The 21527-nt window shown below is 50.1% G+C and overlaps 2 long non-coding RNA genes across 5 annotated transcripts; one reads left to right on the top strand and one right to left on the bottom strand.

Moving 5' to 3' along the window:
* The first annotated feature begins 10751 nt into the window (after positions 1 to 10751).
* LOC106027045 (uncharacterized) lies at positions 10752 to 11634 on the top strand. The gene is made up of 3 exons (XR_001200615.3): positions 10752 to 10853; positions 11402 to 11462; positions 11592 to 11634. It is a non-coding gene; the product is annotated as an uncharacterized LOC106027045 (long non-coding RNA).
* A 2008-nt stretch (positions 11635 to 13642) lies between these two features.
* Positions 13643 to 21067, bottom strand: LOC106027061 (uncharacterized). 4 transcript variants are annotated; one of them, XR_002790450.2, is made up of 6 exons: positions 17087 to 21067; positions 16756 to 16777; positions 16006 to 16091; positions 15708 to 15785; positions 15510 to 15619; positions 13643 to 13988 (listed from the first exon to the last, which is right to left on the bottom strand). It is a non-coding gene; the product is annotated as an uncharacterized LOC106027061 (long non-coding RNA). The 4 variants fall into 4 exon arrangements; XR_010048288.1 differs by lacking the exon at positions 15708 to 15785; XR_010048290.1 differs by lacking the exon at positions 16756 to 16777.
* Between the last annotated feature and the right edge of the window lie 460 nt (positions 21068 to 21527).

Below are 21527 nucleotides of genomic sequence, written 5' to 3'. Positions count from 1 at the left end.
CGCATTTCATTTAAACAGTAGCAGAATTCTGGTTCCTGGAAGATCAGCTGAAGGGTTGATGCAAGCTTACTGTATTCCCTTGTTCAGAAGTTTCCCAGAGATGGAGATGCACATAATTCTTATCCCCTAGCTGGGTGTGGTAGTGTCAGCATTTAACTGCAGGCCTCTGGGAGGCAGAGGCAGGAGGACCTTGAGTTTGAGCCCAGCCTTGGCAACACAGCAAGAACCCACCTCAAAATTTAAAAACAAGAAAATTCTTTTAAACGGCTAGGGGTGTGGCTCAGTGTGCAGGGTTTGAATTCTAGTTTGAAAGAGAAAAACCCTATCACTTGTATTTATGTAGGATGCATGGTTAAGTCTCTCTGCTCACCTGTCAACTAATATTACCCTAACTTACAGCACCAGACAGGAGCCAGAGTCCTGGCCATGGCCACCTATGTTCTCATTCTTTCTCCCCCTACCTCTTTTTTTTTTTTTCCTTTTTTTGAGACAGAGTCTTGCCAGGTAGTTCAGGCTGGCTTTGGCTTGGAGTTCACTATGTTGCCCAGGCTGCCCTCAAACTTGGCCTCTGCCTCTGGCATGCTAGGGAGTGCTAGGATTACAGATATGAACCACCACGTTCAGCTGCTATTTTCTAAAGTTTGACAATTTTGGACACATTTTTCTTTTGCATTAACTTCATCTAGTCCTTTTGTCGACTCAGATAGGAAGGACAAAAAGTATTCTCATAATTTTTTTTAAAGTCAATAAAAATAAGTCCCAATCTCAAGTATCTTGTGGCCAGAAATAGAACCTGGGTTTCTAGGGTCCAAGTCCAGGACTTTTCAGTGACACCATACTGTAGCTTTTTTTTTTTTTTTTTTTTTTGCTGGACACCATACAAAGCAAATCAAAGAGATGTGGTCTCTGGCCTCTGAAATTTGGGCTCAAATGGACAGCCAAGATATTGGCAAACATAAAAGGCCAGGGTGGTTTACTGCCCGCTCGCACAGGCTGAGGATGAAATAGATTCAATAGATAAGGAAAGGCACGTTTTTTTGGGATCTGAGAATGTTCTCTCAGTTGCAGTCAGGTAGAAGGGACAGTGTTAAGGGGACTGAAGTCTTGGACCCATCCTGCTCTACCTGCTTATCTCTACATATGGAAAAACAGTTGTAACTGTGCTGTGAATGCCTTTCCATGTCTTTACCTTGCCTGGGCAAGACCCAGTGTAGGGAAGAACCATTAAGAACACATCTCCCTGTTATAACCTAAGCCCCCCTAACTATGGCACCGTAAAGTCTGTTCTGTACAAGCGCCACCTGCTGCTTTCCCTCCTCTTCCCCCTTCACATCTAACCAGGTTAAGTTTTAACTTCCCAAAAGGCCATAAAACAAAGGCCTGAGGTAATAGCTCCTGACAACCCCCTTCCTTACCCAGTGGCCCATCACAAATTGTGTTAATTGCATTAGATTGTACTATTCTTCACAAAAATAGCTTCGTTACATTTGTATCATAGCAATACCTGTAACTTGGCCTTACTGTATGTGTTTTCCTTTTCCCTTTGGATGACCTAATTGATATGTTAATCAATGCTCTCCTCTGTAAAGAATTGTAAAATCTTACCTAATTGATATGTTAACCATTGTTGCCCTCTACAAATAACAGTTGTGGTGCTAAAGTAAGATAACTAAGGTTGTTAATTGCTGTTAGACTTCTCTATTCTTTGCAAAGAAAAACAAGATTCTTCTTATCTAAAGTTGCTTGTATGCAGGGAGACTTGCTTGTTAGCACAACCCTTACCTGATCTTGCTTTTCCCCAAACCTGTCATCAACCGTTTCTGTTTTGTAGTGCGCCACACCCCCATCCCTCTTCTTACATTGTGTGACCAGCAGCTGTTTGTGGATTTACATGATAAAAGCCCTGACTTTTAGCTGTCAGGCACACAGTCTCCAAATTGGCTCCCGGAGACTCGTCATGAGGCCTGGCCTAAAATAAAGCCTTTGCTCCCTAAATTTTAATTTCTTGCATCCTTGGATTTTATACCGGGGTCCTAGTTATCACACTCCCACCATTTCCCTCATCCACAGTGGTGAAAATTCACACTCCCACCATTTCCCTCATCCACAGTGGTGAAAATTCCACTGCACGCCTACACTGACAGACCGACCCAGCACCCACGCTACAGGCAGAGGGACACACAGCAGGTTCTGACTTGCAGAGGTTGACTTTTGACTTCAAGGGATGTGGGTCAAAATGAGGCCACTATCTTACCTGTAAAAATACCCTCTGGGAGATCTAGTTAAAGGCCTAGAGGAACCCTGAGGTTAGGGACCTGGGCTGTGCAGGGCAAAAGTCCTCCTATCTCTAAGTGACCCAGGGCGGCACAGTCTTTCCCTTGGAGGGTCTGCCCTAGAGTGTGTTCACAGCGGAGTGATCTAAACCAGTCAGGCCCCATCAGTTCTGTGTGAATCAATTCACATAGCAAGGTGCAGCCACTCTGTAGACTGAAGCAGGAGGATCTTAGGCTCAAGGCCATGCTGGGCAGTTTAGTTAGACCTCACTCAAAATAGTTATTATTTTTCAAGGAATAGGGATGTAGCTCAGCGGTAGAGCTCTTGCCTAGGATGCGCAAGGCCCTGGGTTCAATCTTCAGTACTTAAAAAAAAAAAGGCTTCCAGTTTCTCTGGGCAGCTTGTTTAATTGTTGTCAGTAATTGATGTGACATATGCCCCAGAGGCATGCACCGAGGTCCAATTGAGATGGTTTGTTTAAAAAATGGAATTAATTAATTAAAGAAAGCAGCTGCACGGGGCTGGGGAGTCAGTTCCAAACTCGGTAATCCTAAACGAGCCAACCCACCCGACCGGCCTCGCTACCTGCGGAGTAATCCTTGCAGTTCGCATGCAGAGGAAGGGAGACAGGGCAGCCAGGAGGGACCTGGGGAGCAGGGAAGGCCGGAGCTCAGCGGCCTCTCTCCGTTCTCCCGACCCCCGAAGGCTTGGCTGTTGGGAACTGAGGTGGGGGTGGGGAAGGGAAGGCCAAAGGAGGCCTAGAGGTTGTGGGGTGCAGCAGCCAGAAGACTGCAATGGGAAAGGGCTGGGCTGCAGCAAGATAGGGCGGGGCCACCGGGAAGGGGCGTGTCTGTGGGCGGGGTCAGAGGGTGGAGCCCGGATGTGGGGCTGTGGGGGAGGCCACGTGGCGCCTGAGGGCTCTACACTCAAAAGTGGGATTAATTAAACCTCTGACCTGAGGTCGTTAGCACAACTGTGGCAGCTTTTCATAGGAGCTGGGTTAATAACAGTAATAATAACAATTAACCGTAATGAGGAATTATCTAATTCCAGTTGTTCCTGGAGGTTGTATACACGCAGTCATTAATTCCCGGGCACCTCAGGGCCCCCTTTTCCTAAAAAGCAAATGAGGCTTCCAGAAGGTGCAGAGGGTGCTGGTGCACACAGCACCCCTGGCAGAGCATTGCTGTCCCGTTCCAAACACACACACACACATTTCATCTTTTTGAGACTAGGTGTCTCTGTGCAGTTCAGGCTGGCCTTGGGCTCACTTTGTAGCCCAGGCTGGTCTTGAACTTTCAACGATTCTCCTGCCTCAGCCTCCCGAGTGCTGGGATTACAGGTGTGAGCCACCATCCCCAGCTGTATTTTTTTAAATAGATAGACAAATATATAGAGCCAGGAGCATTGGTGTATGTCTGTAATTCCAGCTACTGGGGAGGCCAAGACAGAAAAATTGCAAGCGTGGGCAACAGTAGAACCTTGTCTCAAAAAATATAGGGAGCTGGGGATGGAGCCCAGTGTGAAGGCCCTAGGTTCAGTCCCCAGAGGGAAAGAGAGAGAGAGGGAGGCAACTCACCGTATAGAAATATTTGAAATACATTTATATTAACAGTATGGCTTAATGTGAAATTCACGTGCATTTTGCAGGTTCATTGGTGCTATCTAGGGAAGGGGGGCACAGAAGACGGGTGACAGGAAAGCAGTGTTCTCAGGGACTGGGGAGGTGCCGATCAGTTTGTGTCCTCTGAGGGGTGTTGATAACCTGTGTCACAGTTGGAGAAGGAGGTGTGCTGTCACCATGTTAAACTGCGTGGACTCCAGCCAGTCCCACAGCATCTCTCCTGTGGTGACTGGCTGCTGCAGATTCCCCAGGAAAGGAGGAAGGAAAGGAGGAAGAGAGGGAGAGGAGAGAGGACAGGAGGAGGAAGGAAGGAGAGAGTGGGATGCAGCTTTGCCTTTGGAGCGATTTGCTTTTTTGAGACAGGGTCTTGTTGTGCAGCCCAGGCTGGCCTTGAACCCTCAGCGATCCTCCTGCCTCAGCCTCCTGAGTGCTGGGACTACAAGCATGCACTGCCATGCCCAGCATTTGCTCTTTGAGAAAGATCCCAGCAGCTGGGGCACAGCTGAGGCAGTGTCATTTCTCCATTGCCCTCTCACTGCAGGGTCCCAGTCACTGGCACCCTTAGGCCTAAAAAGGGGCAGCTACCTGCTAAGCTTTGGATCCATAGCACACAGTGCGCACACACACACACACACACACACACACACACACACCGAGAATTCTTGGGATCCACCCCAGTTCCACAGCCAGGAATGTGTCCCCCACCTCTGCCTGGAGTCTTGGTGAAGAGGTGCCACTGGGGAGAAAAGGCCACTGGGGGGTGGTGGCGCAGAGCCCTTAGGTGTCCTCTGGTACCCTCACAGCATTACACCCCAGTGTCCACAAGCCATGGTGACACTTGAGAAGACGAGGTGCTTGGATCCCAGGCTCCTGACTTAGGCCAGGTTCTAGGTGTCTCTGCGGGCACAAGGGGCAGAGAATTTGCTGTAACTGTGCCTGATTTTCTCCATTCACAGAGGGCGGTGGACAAACCAGGTGGTGGCATTCGCAGTGACTCCGTCATAGTGAGCCGCTTGGGAGACCAGCACCTGTGAGCAGGTCTGTGCCTCCTTTCTTAGGTGAGTCACAAACAGCAGCCACCCCGGTCCTGGGCAGTTTAGACCCGCTCTGGGGTCCTCACTGGTGGCCAGTGCTTGCTGACACCCAGCAAAACTATGGGTGCCTTTTGCCACCCTCATGCTCTCAGTGTAATCTTTAGATTCCAAATCCTGCCCCTTTCCAGTGGTGGTGGTACACATCTCTAATCCCAGCACTCAGGTGGCTGAGGCAGGAACTCCACAGTGAGTTCAAGGCCAGTCTGGACTACATAGCCATGCTCTGTCTTTGAAAAAAATTTAAAAATTCTACCCCTTCTCCTGATGTCACTTCCAAAGGACTGAATTCAGGAAAGGAGAGATTCATTCATGGTGAGGAGCAGATTGGAGACCAGTGCCCTCTGGTTCCTGACATGGAGCATCTTGTGTGCATCCCCACTCCTCCCAGTGAGGCTCCTCCATCTGCCACATGAAGCTGGTTGATGTCTGTCTGTCCACCTTTCCGAGGAGGCACATCTGTCCTCAGTGATCAAAAGAACTGTCTGGGACCTGTCACAGTGCCTGGATCAGTAAAAGTGGAATCAACTATGAACGTGGAAATGGTTTCCCTAGAAGGCTCTTTGCCCGCTGCTCAGTTGTGGGGAGCTGCATTACAGGCGCTTGTGTGCTGGGGATGGCGAGGTGCTGTAGGTAACAGTGAGGCATGGGCGAGGGGGTTCTGGAAAATAGGCCCAAAAGTTCCACTGGTGCCCGAAAAGCACCGAGGAGCTGCTGCAGCTTCTTTGGGTCACCCAGCTGCAGGAGGTGAGGGTGAGGGGCAGAGGCCTTAGAGTAGGGCAAAAGTGTGCTTCGTTGGGAAGATGTCACATCAGTTAGGGACACGGGGCTCAGAGAGCCCTAATCACCCTGGGGAGCTCAAGATTCCACGCCCGAGGGCTGAGCACTTGGTCTGGGTGGATGTCAAGGAAGCAGCGAGAGTTCTCAGGAGCCCTGCTTGCCTCGTGCCCACAAAGAGCTGGTGGGGAATCTAGTGGCAGAGGCAGGGACCAGGGTAGCTTTGGCAAAAGATGACCAGGGAGGAGGAAGACATGTTGGGGCCCAGCCCAGGACTCTGGGGGTGTATCCCACGGGCGGGAGGTGTGAAACCCAAAGGGAAGACGGGCCTTTCTCCAGAGAGCCTGCTCAGGACAGAGGGCCTACCTGTCCCGTGCGTCTGTCCCCATGGGCCACAGTGCCTGGCACACGCATGCCCCACTTAGGGACACGTGGACATCTGTCCTCGGCCTTCAGCATGCTCTTCGGTGGCTCCCACCTGCCTTCTCAGCCAGCAGTTGCTCTCAAAGATCACCAAGGACCCCGAGGCAGGTGAGGGTCTCAGCCTGCAGCCTGGCAGCCCCCCCCATCTCCCCTTAGTGCCGGCGCAGGAGAGGCTCTGGGTGCTCCCCCTCGCCCACTTATCAGATCGCCATTCCAATTCCTTTCCAGCCTGTCTCACTTTCATCTCCTGTCAGGGAACAATTGACCGAAGTCACTGCTGCCCCTTGTACTTGCCAGTCCTGCCAGGTCCCAGAATGTCATCCACCACAACCCCCTATTTATGGAATGGCTCCACTCCCGTCACTCACCACAGGTCGATGGAGGTTCCTCGTCAACTCAGCTCTCCTTTCAGCTGGCTGACCCAATATAACAGCACCTCCAGTATGGCGAAGCGGCGGGAACTCCGACGGCTTGGCACTTCATGGCAGGACCTGAGCCAGTGGCGGTGAAACCCCAGCAAGGCATGGTGGGGACCTGGGAAGTCATGCTGGGGACCCGGCAAGGTGGGGCGGAGGCCCGGTAAGCCATGGCAGGGACCCGACAAGGTGCGGCAGGACCCAGCAGGGCTTGGCGGGACCCCAGTAAGTCATGGTGAGACCCTGGCAGGGCGTGGCTTGACCACAGCAAGTCACAGCATCAGCCAGTCACAGCAGGACCTCAGATGGTTGGCAAGTCACCTTAATTTCTTCTTGGGATGAGAGAATTCATCTCCCTCTGTTTGGGGCTCCCCACTCTGTATTATGTTGAATTCTAAGTTGACTATCTCAGGGAGCTTCTGTAGCCAGTTGCTATCTATCTGCCATCTTTGCTCCAGGATCTCCCTCAGCTCTTTAAGCTGATTTTTTTCCCTAGAACACATTGAATCCCAATTTTACCTAAAACATAGTGGATGGCTTTGCTAAGCCTCCTCTGATAGTTACTGCCTCACACTGGCCTTCGGAAGGTTAGATAAGGGATCCCGGTTCAACACACCCACAATGAGGCCAGAATTCCCATGGCTAGCTGCCGGCAAGCTCCCATTTGAATGGGACACACACGTCCCCCTGCTAGGGGGACACACAGGATAGTCCCATTAGGTGGTATGGACAGTCCTGCATGCCCTGCAGTGGTTCATGCCAGTGGGAATTTGTTAAGCCCCAGCAATACATGCCCACGTGTGCCATCTGGAAGTCAGGCATGTGAGTCAGCAGGCATTTTTCAGATGGACTTGATGGATGGGGTCAGCTTCCTTGACAGCTCAGGGTGGAAGCCACACTCCATGGTCCTGAACCAAGTCTCAGCCTCTGCGATGGAGCACGGAGGGACACGACTCCTGCTTCCCCATCCCACTTGCATGGTCCTGTGTCTCTGTGGAGTCCCCAGTCCACAGGACCCTTGCATGTGACTTTCAGCTAGAGCAGGAAGCTGAAGACCGGAAGAACTTGCATGCTGAACTCAGCGAGCAAATTAGGTCCTTAGTGAAGTCTCAGAGGCATCTGGAAGCCACTCTCGCTCCTAAGGATGATAGAATCGGTGCAAGTTACCCTGCACGACCCAACCTGTTTGTGAACACTCAGGAAACAAACTCACTGTGAGGATGGAGAGGCTTTTAACTGCCTCTCGCTTCTCTGCTAGGCTCTGACCAACTGCATCATATAGCTGAATCAGTCTGAGAGTGGATCTGAATCTGAGGGTCCAGGTCCAGGCAGATGTGAGTCAGGTGAATTAGCTGGCAGGGGCCTTTTTTTTTTTTTTTTTTGAACCAGGGATCAAACTCATGACCTTGCACTCGCCAGGCAGGTGTTTGTGCCACTGAGCTAAACCCCCCGCCTTTCAAGAGCCCTTTTTTTTTTTTTGTCTTCTCTTTACTATGATTTTAAACAAGGTCTCTATGTAGTGGCTGGTCTTGAACTCACTGTGTAGCCCACACTGGCCTCAAACCCACTGCAAATCTTCTACCTCAGCCTCCTAAGCCTTCTTTTCTTTAATTCCATACACGGATGCTGCTTCTCAGCTGACTTTCCTCTTGCCCCGACCCATGCAGCTCTTTAGCTTCTTAGTGTAAATGACCATGAGAGAAAACAGACAGACAAATCAGGGGTCCTGTGGAGCCCTTACCCTCCTGATGGGAAGAAAGGAACTGGTCCCTCACTGATGGGGTGTTTATTTATACCTTTTAGCAACTTAATGTCACGTGACACCCTGTTGTCCTAGAGGCCACTGTTCAGATTGTCTTGGGGCTTGGTGTTCTCTGGGCTGAGGCAGCTTCTTCACGTGGCAGCCCCAGGGGCTCATTGTTCTTGGGACAGTCATACCCGGCCCTGCACATGTGGTGCAGCTTCAATGGCTCCCAACATCTGAATGATTCATACTTATGTCTGGGTCACTGGGGTGCAGTAGCAGCAGGCAAGCGGGGAAAGCTGCTTTTCCACCCCTTGAGAACCGGATGTGTACGCTGGAGCCTTTTGCCTTTGTGTTGGCCTCTGTGCCAGTGTCTTAGTTACTTTTTACTCATTGCTGAGACAAAATATCTGAAGCCTAAAGTTGAGGAAGGAAAGGTTTATTTCTTACAGTTCTGGAGGTTTCAGTCCATGCTCAGTTGGCTCCAAGGCAGGGTAGCATGGCATAGCCACAGTTCATGGCGGCTCCAAACAGCAAGGCTGAAACTGGCAAAAGAGCAAGACACACCACCCTCCGGCCATTACATCACACCCTGGCTCCACCCCTCTGTGCATGTAGCACTGCCACTATCAATCCAAGCACTAGACAATGAACCAATCACAAATGTACAATGCAAAGTCATGAGGCCTGGGGGGCCACAGACATAAACCATGACAGCCAGAGAAGAAACTTTCTCAGCTTCCTGCAGATGACACTTGGGTCCGCACTCACGGCCTCTGCTATTCTGCGGTTCTCAGGCCCTCAGCCTAGGCTCACCTAGATTATGGGGATGGGGGAGCCACAGCCCAGGCTGTGAGGACAGAGGCTGGAGAGCAGCAGGGTGTGAGAGGAGGAGAGTGGTCAGGGTGCCGCCCCAGCTGCAGAGGGTGCTCAGGGTGTGAGTCTGGACCCACGCCGGCCGGCTCTCCCTAGACCATCGTGTGGCCGAGCTAGGCTTGCTCAGCCACAGCCCAGGTGGCATGCTCTCTTGGCAGGAGCTCACAAAATCTAAGGGTGCAGCTGTCATAAAAGTCATTGTGCCAGTTCTGTTGGTGAATTGTTTTTCTTTACAGTGTTTGATGAGCATTAGTTTAGTCTTGTGGAAGTCAGGACAACAGTGTTAGAAACGGCACAGGAAGAAACAGCCACACTTGTTCTCTTTGTAGGTGAGGAGACTAAGCTGAAGACTCCCATGCACCAGCTGATGGATATCTCCGGGGTGAGTCCCTTCACAGCACACCCCCAGGGGCCCGTGAGTCCTGACTGTGCCTCACTTTCAAGCCTGTACCTCTCCCTCACAATTTTCAGAGCCAAGCCAAAATATCCGCGGTTCAGGAGGATCTCAAACTCCTGCAAGTGAAGCTGAGAGCCTCCGTGTCTGCCAACTGTGACCTGAAAGGTAGGTCCCTGACCACATGGTGGTCAGGCTGAGTGCCGGCATGGATGAGGCAGGGATGCTGGGAGCCTGGTTCCGTGTCTTTGGTGGTGCCCTTGGTGATACGTCTCACCTCCCAGACCAGATCAAGAAGCTGAATGAGGACTGTGGCACGCTGCAGGCAGCCAAGGCCGGGCTGGAGGAGGAGTGTAGGATGCTGCAGCAGAAGGTGGAGATCCTGAACGAGCTGTACCAAGAGAAGGTGATGGAGCTGCAGAAGTGAGTCCGAGAGATTTTGCCCAGTGTCTCATGCTGGCCATTCCTGTCACTGCTGATTGCCTAGCAGCATCGATGTGCAGTGATCATAGAGGAACCTTGGGGCTCAGGGTGCTGCGGGCTTCACCACCCGAGGCTGCTCCTTCCTGTCGGCCGTTACCATCATCCAGCTAGCAATTCCACCCAGGCTCCCTGCCTCTCTAGCCTCAGCTCCACTGCTTGTTTCTTAAAGCCTAGGGATTTGTCGAGGGCTCAGTTCAGGGTCTTATGCATTGTCCTCAATGTGTGGGTGAAGGAGGACAGCACTGGCCTCTGGGGCCCACAGGTCACTTTCTGGCTGGGGCCACAGGCTCCTGTCCACCCATTCATGGCCTAGGTCTAGAGGAACAGCTCTTCCCAGACAGCATGGAGGATGGGAGTGGGGGGGGGGGCTCTACCAATTCCTTTCCCAGCCAGCTCTGCTGGGCAATCCTGGCTTCCCTCAGGGTGCACTCATCTTCCACGCAGGCAGCTGGCACCTAGCACATGCTGTGTTCTTAGCTTGTTCTGTTTGCTGATTAGAGAATTACAAGTAGAGGTAAGAGAATACAAGAACACAAGCAAATGGCCCAGAGCCTGGAGCTTCACCTCCCTCCTGAGACCCTGTGGCTGCTGCTGGGTGGGGAAGTGGCCTGTGGGCCGAGCTCGCCCCTGGCAGCTGCCTTTCTCCTAGGAACCTGAGTGAGGAGGAATTTGAGCTGCAGGAGCGAGACCAGCAGCTCTCAGCTGCGGATGAGAAGGTGGTGCTGGCCACAGAGGAAGTCAAAGTCTACAAGTGAGTGTGGCGTCCAAGCAGAGGAACTGGGCTGAGTTGCTTTGTTACCTAGAAGAGATGGGCACAGAAGCATATGAACAGTCCAAGCATGGAATGCATTTAACTCACACGGGGTGGGAGTTAATGCATTAACTCAAGACGGAAGCTTGTTAACAGCGAAGCTGTTTTGCAGATGTGTCCTGTGCCCATCTTTAGGAAAGTGGCATGCTTCTGTCACATGTCCACACCCACCAGAGTCTTGGTACCCCGACAGGCCAGGGGCCGCATTTTGGATCATTCTTGTGGCTATAATTTGAGGGAAAACCTTTATGGGAAAGGTACCCTTAGCCAGATTATTTTGAGAACGTTATTACAAGGAGAGTTAAGGAAATTTACAAGTTATCAACTCATAATCTCTAGCCATTAAATGAAAAATCAGGAAACTGAGGTTGTTCACACTGCACTCCTCACGTTTTGAAATGTTTCTGTATGATGAGGTCTTTAAAGATCAGACATGGTCAGATTGTTTCAGATTTTAATTGGTTCTAACTGCTACGTATTATTTTTAGGCAGAGAATTCATGAAATGGAGGAAGAATTACAGAAAACAGAGCGCTCATTTAAAAACCAGGTAAAGAATAGACAGCCGCGTGGTGACAGCATGCGTTAATTCCCCACACAGACATAGGAGGGCTGCAGCGGTGGCCTGCGGCCATGGTGCCGAGTCCCTCAACCTGCGTCTTGCCTTGTTCTCTTGCAGCTTGCTATTCATGAGGAGAAAGCCCACGAGAACTGGGTAAGAGTCGCCTCCTGGCTTCGCCCCCTCCAGCTTCACTCAGCCTCTGTGCTGAGCTGGCCCCTTTGTCTCCACAGGTCAAAGCCCGCCACACTGAGCGCCTGCTTGCAGCCGAGAAGCGGGAGGCTGCCAGCCTGCGGTACAGGTGAGCGGCTGCGTGGTGTAATGTGGGGCGCCCACTTTTCAGCGGGCTCGGAGTGGCTATGGTCACCCTAGCCCCTCTTTATCTGCATGTAGTCTTATGGAGATGACCCAGAAACTGGCCATGCATGAAGATGAGCCTGTGATTGTCAAGCTGGTGCCTGACCAGCAAGGAGGGCAGAACACGCCCGCAGAGGTGGGGGATCTGTAATTCTGAGAAGTTGTAACCAGCGCGTTGTTCTCACAGGCACCCTGAGTCGGAGAGGCTCCTTTGGCCCCGTGCCCTGTGAGCAGTGGTGAGTGCTCCCCACCTCTAGGCAGAGCCCTCCCCCCCAAGGCAGCCCTCTGCAAGCCTTAACTTCACAGGCCGCCACATCCTGAGAGCCGACTCAGGTGAGTCTCTCCGGAGCCTCAAGGCCCAGACTCAGGGACACTGTGCCACCTGCCCCGGGCAGGGTTCCCTGAGCTCTGGTACAGAGCCCGGCTACTCCGGGCTTGAGGTTTTCTCTTAGCCCTGGGCAGTGTGCGGGCCCACCCCAATTGCAGTGCTCGAGTAGGGTCCTGGGAGCTGGCACCCGCCTCCTCACTCCCAACTGCCTCAGGCCTCAGCATGGTGGAGGCCCTTGGTGTCACCCTTTCCCTCAACACAGTGCTCAATGTGTATGCACATTTTCTTGACCACTATCCTCCAGGCCACCAGGGGCCGCTCCAGAGCTCAATGGTTCTGCGTCTTGCTGGTTCCACTTGCTGCTACTGAAGAGCGTGGCCGCTGGGTGTAGGCTCCATTTTCCCCATCCCTGTTTTCCCCCTCCATAGCCTGAGACCGAAAGCTGCCTCCTTCTCTGGCTTAGGCTGCTGTGGTGCAGCCTTGCCAGCTCCACAGGTCCATGAAGCTCTTGCCTGGTTGATCCTGCGCAGGCGCAGAGCTTGCCTTCGAGTCTGGCGCCCGCACCCCCCCCCCCACCTTGATGCCTGCCCAGTGAGCTGGGCACCGCAGGCTCCCGCGCAAGGGCTCTGTGGCCTAGCGCCTCCCATGGGCCTTGCAGCTGCCAGGTCAGAGCCAGCGAAGCCTCAGCTCCCTCCAGGGCTGGTTGACGGGGCTCTGCCATGTCCCTGAGTGTCCCCGAAGGCACTTCTGAGAGCACCTGCAGCCTCTTCCAGTCCTCGTCCTGGTAGCGTCCTCTGAGTGACATACTGGAGGCGCTGTTATATTGAATTGCAGGGTCAGCAAGCTGAAAGGAGAGGTGAGTTGGCGGGGAACTTACATCAACCTGTGGTGAGTGATGGAAGTAGAGTCATTCCATAAATAGGGGGGCTCTGGCGGATGACATTCAGCGACCTGGCAGGACTGGCAAGTACAAGGGGCAGCAGTGACTTCAGTCAGTTGTCCCCTTCCCAAATCGGATTGGTGGAATGAGGTAGGCCTGGGTCATGTGAACCGGCTGAGACCCAATAAGTTATCTGAGGCCAAGTCAATGCAGCGGTGTCAGATAACCTACAGAGGAAGGCCCATCAGAATAACAGCAGACTTCTCGACATAAACCATCAAGTCAAGAAAAGCCTGGAGCGAAATATTCCATGCCCTGAAATATTCCATGCCCTGAAAGAAAGTAACTTCCACCCCAGATTGATATACCCCGATAAACTGTCTCTAGAAATTAATGGAGAAACAAAATGCTTCCAAGACAAAGAGGAACTTGGGAAATTTGCAACCACCAATCTAACTCTACAGAGAATACTCCAGGGCATTCTAGAGAGAGAGAAAAGTACTAGGACTCCAGGAACAGTGGCCGAGAGGCCTAAATGAATAGAGCGGAAAACAGAATGAAGAAGATAAACAGACAACAGATGGCAAAAAAAGAGCATAACACAAATGAGGCAGGGAATATTTTATTCAAAACTGATATGATTGATAGTATCAAGTCTGAGAGTATAGGCAACTATACTGAAGATGACAAGACTCAATGATACACATCCTGGTTTGATAACTGCCAGTTTTGAAGTTCTATTCTATATACAAAGTTGTGTTTTCATTAATACTGTTATGTACTGACATATGCAATCATACTGTGTCTGATGATATAGCCAGTTCTATTGGAGATAACAAGAGACAACACAGAAACTATGGTAGAACGATTTGTACAATAGTCTTATATTTTTTTTTGTTTCATGGGTTTATACGAATATGTTTTGTTTTGCCTTGCTTTGTTTTGTTTCTCCCTGTAATATAGAAAGGATAGAAATACATGTTAAGACTCATACACGTGTAGAATCTATAAACAGTTTCTGAGAACTGAACATATGACACATGATGAAATGCACAGAAACTTTGAAGAAAAAGAGACACTAAAATACCCAGTGCCGATCCCGGAGTGTCATAATGTGAAACCCAGCAATAGTATTATTCTTCGTTCAGAGTGATATTAGCCTGCTTGGGTTTATTCAATCTCAGCATAATTGAAGAGATGAATAACTGCATGTATGTTTAAGTGTGTAGGGATGATAACCATATTTTCTAAGTTTTTGTTGGATAGCTGAACAGAACTGATTGCAATCTCACTGTTTGAAGCCCCACTTTATAAGCTCCACTTTAGTATCTTCAATAACTATTTGTAAGGAGACAATCTGTAATCATCAACTAATGATTTTTACTGTTTATGTTTTCCTTGAAATTATGTATTATTTCTACCCATTTTCTGTTTTGTTTAGTCTTTCTTTAAATAAAAAAAAGAGCTGAGGGAAAAAACTGAAGTCAAGAGTTTCATGGTACCCTCAAGGTTCAGGGTGAACACACAACATAGTATAAAGAAATGTTCAAGCAAACCACGGACAATGAAGAGGTTTTCTGGTGGCATGAAAACAAAAAAGTCCCAAAAGGGCTGGAGATTTAGCTCAGCAGCGTAAGTGCCTGCCCGCCAAGCACTGGGTCATGAGTTCCATCCTTGCCCCCCCCCCAAAAAAAGCTCCAAAATCACTTTAAGCATTTTCTTGTATGAACGGTAAGAATGCTGGGTATGGTGGACACCTGTAATCCCAGCACTTGGGAGGCTGAGGCAGGAGAGGAGAGTTTAAGGCCCGCCTACGATACAAAGTGAGTTCACAGCCAGCCTGAACTGCATAACAAAATACAGTGTCAAAAACACAAAACCAAAACAAAACAATACAAAAAAAGTGTTTCTGGGGGAACACAAAAATCTAATGTGCAGAATTTCTCAATATTTATGACTATCCTGGCTCAAGGGGTGACCCTAACCCACAGTTCTGTTAACTGCAGGTTGTGTGTCGTGACTTCCTGCCAAAGAGCATGGTGCACAAAGGACTGAAAATGGGCAACTTTCCAGCTCTGTGCTGAGCAAAGGACCAGGCCACACAGGAGGCGAGAAGCATGAGAACTCTCCTCACTACATTTCCACTTAGGAGATTTTAAAACTATTCGAAAGGCACAGAGTTTATTGTGAAATAAAACCAGTTTACACAGACTATTCAACTAGACCAGTTCTTAGTGACTCTGTGTGTTCTGGAGGACTCAGCTATGAAATTATCCAAGTTTCAGGATCAAACCACTTCCCGTGCCTATAAAAAGGTCCTGCTGGGTTAGTACTAAAAATCCCACAAAATGGGTACAGGCATATTCAGTTCTGTTATTCCTAATCTTAAGGAGGTAACAGCATGGGAACAGTTCAGCTAATTTATGAAATAGCTAAAAATACAACTGTAGTGACACGCAGCAACAGAACCCACCAAATCTGATTTTTCACGTTTCATTTCCTCTCAGATGTGAATATAACACGAAGAGTTTTGGCAGTATCACTCAGAAATTTATTGCTTTCTTCAAGCATCTTGATTTCAGCCTACAAGAAAAGATATTAAAAGTAATAATACGCATTAATGCTTTCTTTTGTTTTTAGACTATAATTCCAAAAAGAGAAGGACTTTGACCTTGTATTTTACTGTTTGATTACAGGGAATTGAATTTTTTTCCTTGGTCTCCTGAATAAGCTTCTTCGATTCCTCGATCTATGTAAAAAACACATTCAGAACTAAGTAACAGAAGTCACTGTGCTACTAAAACCTTGTTCCAAGGAAGCGAGCAGAGCGTTCGCTTTATACATGATGGTGCATAAGACCTGGAGGGCTCAGAGGAAATGATGAAGCCAGAACGTAAGCCTTCAAAATACCCTAATAACTGAGCTACACCACAGACACGCTAGAGGAGGGGCTGAGAAACAGGTTCTACCTTCTGTTTATAACTGGACACTTTTTGGACAACTGCATTGTCCTTTGTGGTATTCTTCACCTTCTCAGCAATCTGCTGTTCAGTAACTAAAAAGAGGAAAAAGCCAGTATTAGGAGCACTAAATGGAACTGAGCTGCACAGTGTCTCAGCAGCAAGGACTCGTGTGAGGCTCCCTCCGTGAGAGACAGAGCTTCGCACAGCTACCTGCCTTTCCAGAGAGACCCGCAGCTAACAGCAACAGTGCACAGGACACTGTTAAACCTTAAGAAAACTATAGTAACACTTGTTTTTGACCAGATAGCAATTTACTGAAAAGGCAGGAGATACAGTAAAATGTTACAGAGTTAGAGAGGCTCCCTTCACAGAAGGCACTTGTTCTCTGAAAACAAATCACTTCAAATAAATGTCATTTGCAAAGAGAAACAGCAACTTCAGGCTACTGATCCACACTGCTGTCTCTCGTGCTCCTGTGCTGATAAACCTATAGGGGCCGAGGTGTCCCTAGCACAGACACACTATCCTCTCTCCACACCTGTGTGGTCCAGCCACGCTCGGTCTGCTCCATGTAAGCAGTCACTCCCCTGCCCCCACATCTCCTATCTCAGCCAGTACCATCATCCTCCCCGCTATACCATGGTTAGTAGCAACAGTAAAATGTGGAGCAGTTAGTAAGTCATATCAGACACCAAAGTCACTGTCTCTCCTAGCCTGCCTAAAAGTCCTCCCAAACACCAACAGGAAGAGATCTACCTTGGTATATTCTCTCCTTAACCTAGAAGAGAAAGAGAGAATTACATTTGATGTCAAACATTTGATTAAAAGCAATACATAGTTCCTAACACAAGTCAGGATCATAACCAAATGATAATTTAGCAACTGTTTAGTTCAGGATAAATCCATACAATTAAAAATGTATTAGAAATAGCCTCTGATACAGAGAACAGTAAGGAGTGTGTCTTACTTCACAGCTACACACAGGTTTATGTGCCGTACCAAGTGAACACCAAGCTTATGAGATGAACCTTTGTCTTCAACAGTGAAATGCTTGTTTTTATAATACACACATTATTGATTTACTTACTCAGAATTACTTGACAATCCCGAACAGCAAGCATGCAGTCTAGAAATGGTGACCATAAGGAAGACTGGTGAGCGAGATTACCAGCATAACCTTTGCCCTAAGATACGCCTCTCACTCACTGGAAGATACCTCAGAAAACCTATTTCAAGTGATCTATTGATTCAGTTAAGAAATAATCTAATAGCCCTCATCATCTGATTTCCCCAGACCACAAAAACAGTAATAAATCTAAGCGGAAGGGAAGACACCGGAAGAACACAGAGAAATGACAGCTAAGGGCTTCCAGGAAGAGCACAGACCCAGTTCTTCCTCCCAGTGCCTTCTGGGGTCATAAATCCTAAACTGTAACTAATTAAACACCACAGCAGGGATCACTGCACTTCTCTGTAACACACACTCTGTCTTCTTCCGAATGCTATAAAAAGAGTGTAGGTCAGCAGAGCGCAGTGGCCAGCTTGGGGGGGACGACAAGTGTCCTCTCCAGGATCAGGAGTGGCGCCTCAGAGCCTCCTGACCTCAGGGAGTGGGAGGAAGTGAGCCCAGGTTCAGGGTGTGAAGCTGCAGGGCTGAGCCTGAGAGCCCTGCTGGGGAGCAGCTGCAGGGGAGCAGAAGGAGAGGAGCAGGGGAGCAGCACGTTTTCACCCCCACACACTCCTGCTTACCCTTCCAGGCGTTCTTTCATCCACGAAGCTGTTCAGTGAGATTCGAGAAGTCCTCACAGGAATCTTTAATAAGGTGCTGTTGTGGGGTTGTTTTGGGTACCGGGGACAGGGCCTTCACAATGAACTACATTCTCAGCCTTCCCATTAATTCTGGAGACAGGCTCTTGGTAAGTGACCAAGGTGCCCAGGCTGGGCTCACACTTGCACTTCTCCTGCCTCAGCCTCCCTTTCACCAGGGCTGCAGGAATACACGCACCACTATGCCTGGTCTTGCCTCCACCTTTCTACCATCATACTGTATTTCTTGCCCTGTATGTTCCTACAACACAGTTTATCAACACCTCACAGTCTGTTTCCACTTTTCCCACTTCACATTAAATTGTGAACACCTTCTTTGCCCCCTGCCTTTGAAATCCACACAGCAGCCTAATGTTCTGATCTGTGGATATAAATAAGATGAAACATGATATTCCCTAGTACAGATCATTCAGGTTTCGCCAAGTTATTACTCTATTAAATACTATTTCATGTAACACCTTTGTATAAAATCTTAACATGTAATTTATTTCCCTAAGATCGTTTCCTGACATCATCATACCATATGAAAACAATGTATATTTCTTATCCTGTTTTGTATCCCATTTTAAACACTTGTGATATATAGAATTATTAAACTGCTTTTCAGGATGGCTGTACGAGTCCCCAACTCTACTAACAAGTGGATATGGTTAGCTTGCTCTTAATTGCTTGCCAATACCAAGATTACATTAAATTATTTCAGAAAACTAGTTTGAATTAAAACTACTTATTTGTTTATGTTAATAACTGAAAGGACCAGTGATAATAAAATGCTTGATGTATTCAGAAGTTAAAGAACAAGTTAATTCACTCACAGCACAAACAGTCCTCCAGAAGAAAATGGCAAACAAAATGATTCCCAAACAGGCAGTGCCCAACACACACCTCCAGGGGAGCCCGTAAAAGTCAGGCCGGGGCTGACTATCCTTAGACAATGTAGCAACCAGCTGAAAAGGAAGCGCACAAATAACGGAAACATTAACAGAACTGGCAGGGCAATCACAAAGGATCATCGCAGACACTCTCAATCTCCTCTCAGTAGTGTAAACCAACTTCCAGGTGCCCTGAAGAAACTGCAGGAAAGGGGATACAGGCAGGCTCGCGTTGTTGTCGGGTATGTGGAGTCTCTAAACTTAGGGAGTGAGTTGAGCCTGTTTCCCAGTTGGCGACAGGCCCTTCTTCATCGCGGTGTCTCACACGTGGCCAGAATGTGTCCGGATCATGCTTAGGTGAGCTGTTTTCTATTACTGCACCCATGCACACACCCCACACATTGTAAATACATGATAGAAGCCATCGGTTTATGTGGCTGCAAACAAAACCACCATGACGATGATCGCCACAAATCAGGCATCACTCGTCCAGGATGCTGTGTCTCAATTCGCTGCACCCTTAGGCTGCACACACAGATGGCCGCGTGATCGCTGCCTTCGCCCCAGGCCGCTTCCTCAGGACAGCCCGCCCCTCTGCCGTCCACACCGCGCTCCTGCAGGTCGGGTAAGGCTCTTCCGAGGGGACCCGCGGCCCAGCTCCCACAGGCGGGCGACCCGGGCCCCTAGCCCGGTTCTGGTTCCCGGCCTCACCTGCAGCAGCCGGGCTACGATTCCCGTGTACAGCATCTGCAGAGGCTGCCACAGTTTGGGGACGGCCGGGGACACGGTGACCGCGGGCCCAGTGGCTGACACCGTGTCCATCGCGAAGGACCGCTCCCTGTGGACCCGGGCGGCCGGGGCCGACCTGGCAGTGGCAAAGAGTCCTTCCCAGAGGCAGCAGGGGCTGAGACTGCACAGCTACACCTTTGGCTTCATGCTGTGCTATGATGCGTTAACACACATCAAGTGTCTTCAGGGTGATGCCGCCACGCGCTTGCAGAGAGGGGGTGGGGCGCGAGCGTCCAATGAACGAGGCCTGGGTCTGGAGCGCCCAATGAGGGAGGCCAGGGGCTGGAGCGCCCAATGAGCGAGGACGGGGCTGGAGTGCTCAATGAGTGAGGCCGGGGGCTGAAGCGCTCAGGCTTCTGTTTGTAGCGCCCCCTGTGTGTCACCCTGTGCCAATGATGCCACCCAGCATTCCAGTCTCCAGCTTTGAGTATGGACCTCACCTCCAGCTGCCCACTCCAAGCTCCTCTGTCCCCTCATCCCCAGCCTACTGCCCAGTACCAGCCTCTGTCTCAGCATTCACCCCATTCCTGGCTCGGTTCTGCAAACAATCGGGCCTGTCTGGGCCTCCCTCGGACCTTTGCGCGAGCCATCACTCTCCCCGAATGCCCTTTACCCTTTAGACCACTTGGAAAATGTCCACTGGTTCTTCGAAATCCTTCATGAGCTTCCACAGTTTCAGAGAAGCCTGCACACACACACCTGCATGCACATACACTCACACACACGCACAGACACAGTCACCGGGTCTTCCAGGCCTTGCACCTAACTGCCAGCCTGGGCTGGCAGTGTGATGGTAGCCGAAAGGATCTGTGACCTTGAGTAATCTTTCCACTGCAATTAGTCTCAGTCGCCTCATCTTTAAATTGGACACAAAGATGCCAAACTCCAGCCTGGCAGGGTGGCAAACACCTAGAATCCTAGCACTTTGGGAGGCAGAGGCAGAAAGGTCACAAGTTCAAGCCCCAGCCCAGGAAACTTAGCTGCTTATCGAGACCATGACTCACAATAAAAAAGGGCTGGGATGTACCACATTGGGAAGCTCCTGGGTTTAATCCCTGTCACAGCCGCATGTGTACACACACACAGACACACACACACAGACACACACACAGACACACACACACAGACACACACACACACACACACTCACACACTGGTTACTTGAAGCGGCAGAATGGAACCAGAATCCCACTGGAGCTATGGCGCTCATGTTTCCCAGCCCCAGTGACAGCCCCTGGCATTCAGCTCCTCTCCCACACTACCAGGTGAAGTCAATTGTGAAACACATGTGTCACAGTCCCAAAGCAAGGCCACGGTGGAGGCCAGCCAGGGGCCAGCTATGAGGAATTCTACAAGGAATTGCACCCCGAACTCACCGCCAGCAGAGAAAGATTCTTGGCATCCTTTTCCTGTCTCATTGACTGGGCCACTGGGCCGTGCTGGCCTGCCTCTGTGTGACCAGGCTGGGCCACTTGCTGAGATGTCACCCGTGGGTCCCAGTTCCCACGGGACTCAGCTCTGCCTCTCCTCCCTCCTGGCACCCTTGTTGTAGCTCTCTGTCTCTTTAAGGTGCCCTGGCTCCCCACCCTCCCCCACCCCAGGATCCTGTTGGGACAAAGCTTCTTGGCTCAGTGGGTTGAAAAGGAGTCAGAACTCTGCCACGTGAGTCGCTGGCCCACTGACTCACTTCTGGCCTACTCAGGGACAGTGAGGCCCCGAGGGACACAGGTGGGCACCACCGCCCTGTCTTCCCCTGTATCCTGACCCCCTGTCCCCACCCTGTGTGTGTGTGTGTGTGTATGTGTGGACATTTGCTGCCCATTTGAAATCTGCCTGGGGAGGAGGAGGCTGAGGCGGGAGGATCGATGTGGGTTCATAGCCAGCCTGGGCTACATAGTGAACTCAAGGCCAGCCTGAACTACACAGTGAGAACCTGTCTCAAAAAAACAAAGCAAAACAAAAAGAAACCTGCCCCGGACTTTAAACAAAACTAAGGAGGCCACCATTGTGGAGTAGATGGAGGGGGTACTCAAGGCTGGG

This window comes from Cavia porcellus, unplaced genomic scaffold (assembly GCF_034190915.1).
Source record: "Cavia porcellus strain 051 isolate PalLab524CR breed Dunkin Hartley unplaced genomic scaffold, mCavPor4.1 scaffold_6, whole genome shotgun sequence".
Classification (NCBI taxonomy): Eukaryota; Metazoa; Chordata; class Mammalia; order Rodentia; family Caviidae; genus Cavia; species Cavia porcellus.
Note: the sequence above shows the minus strand (reverse complement) of the source record. Positions and strands in the feature narration are given on the sequence as shown.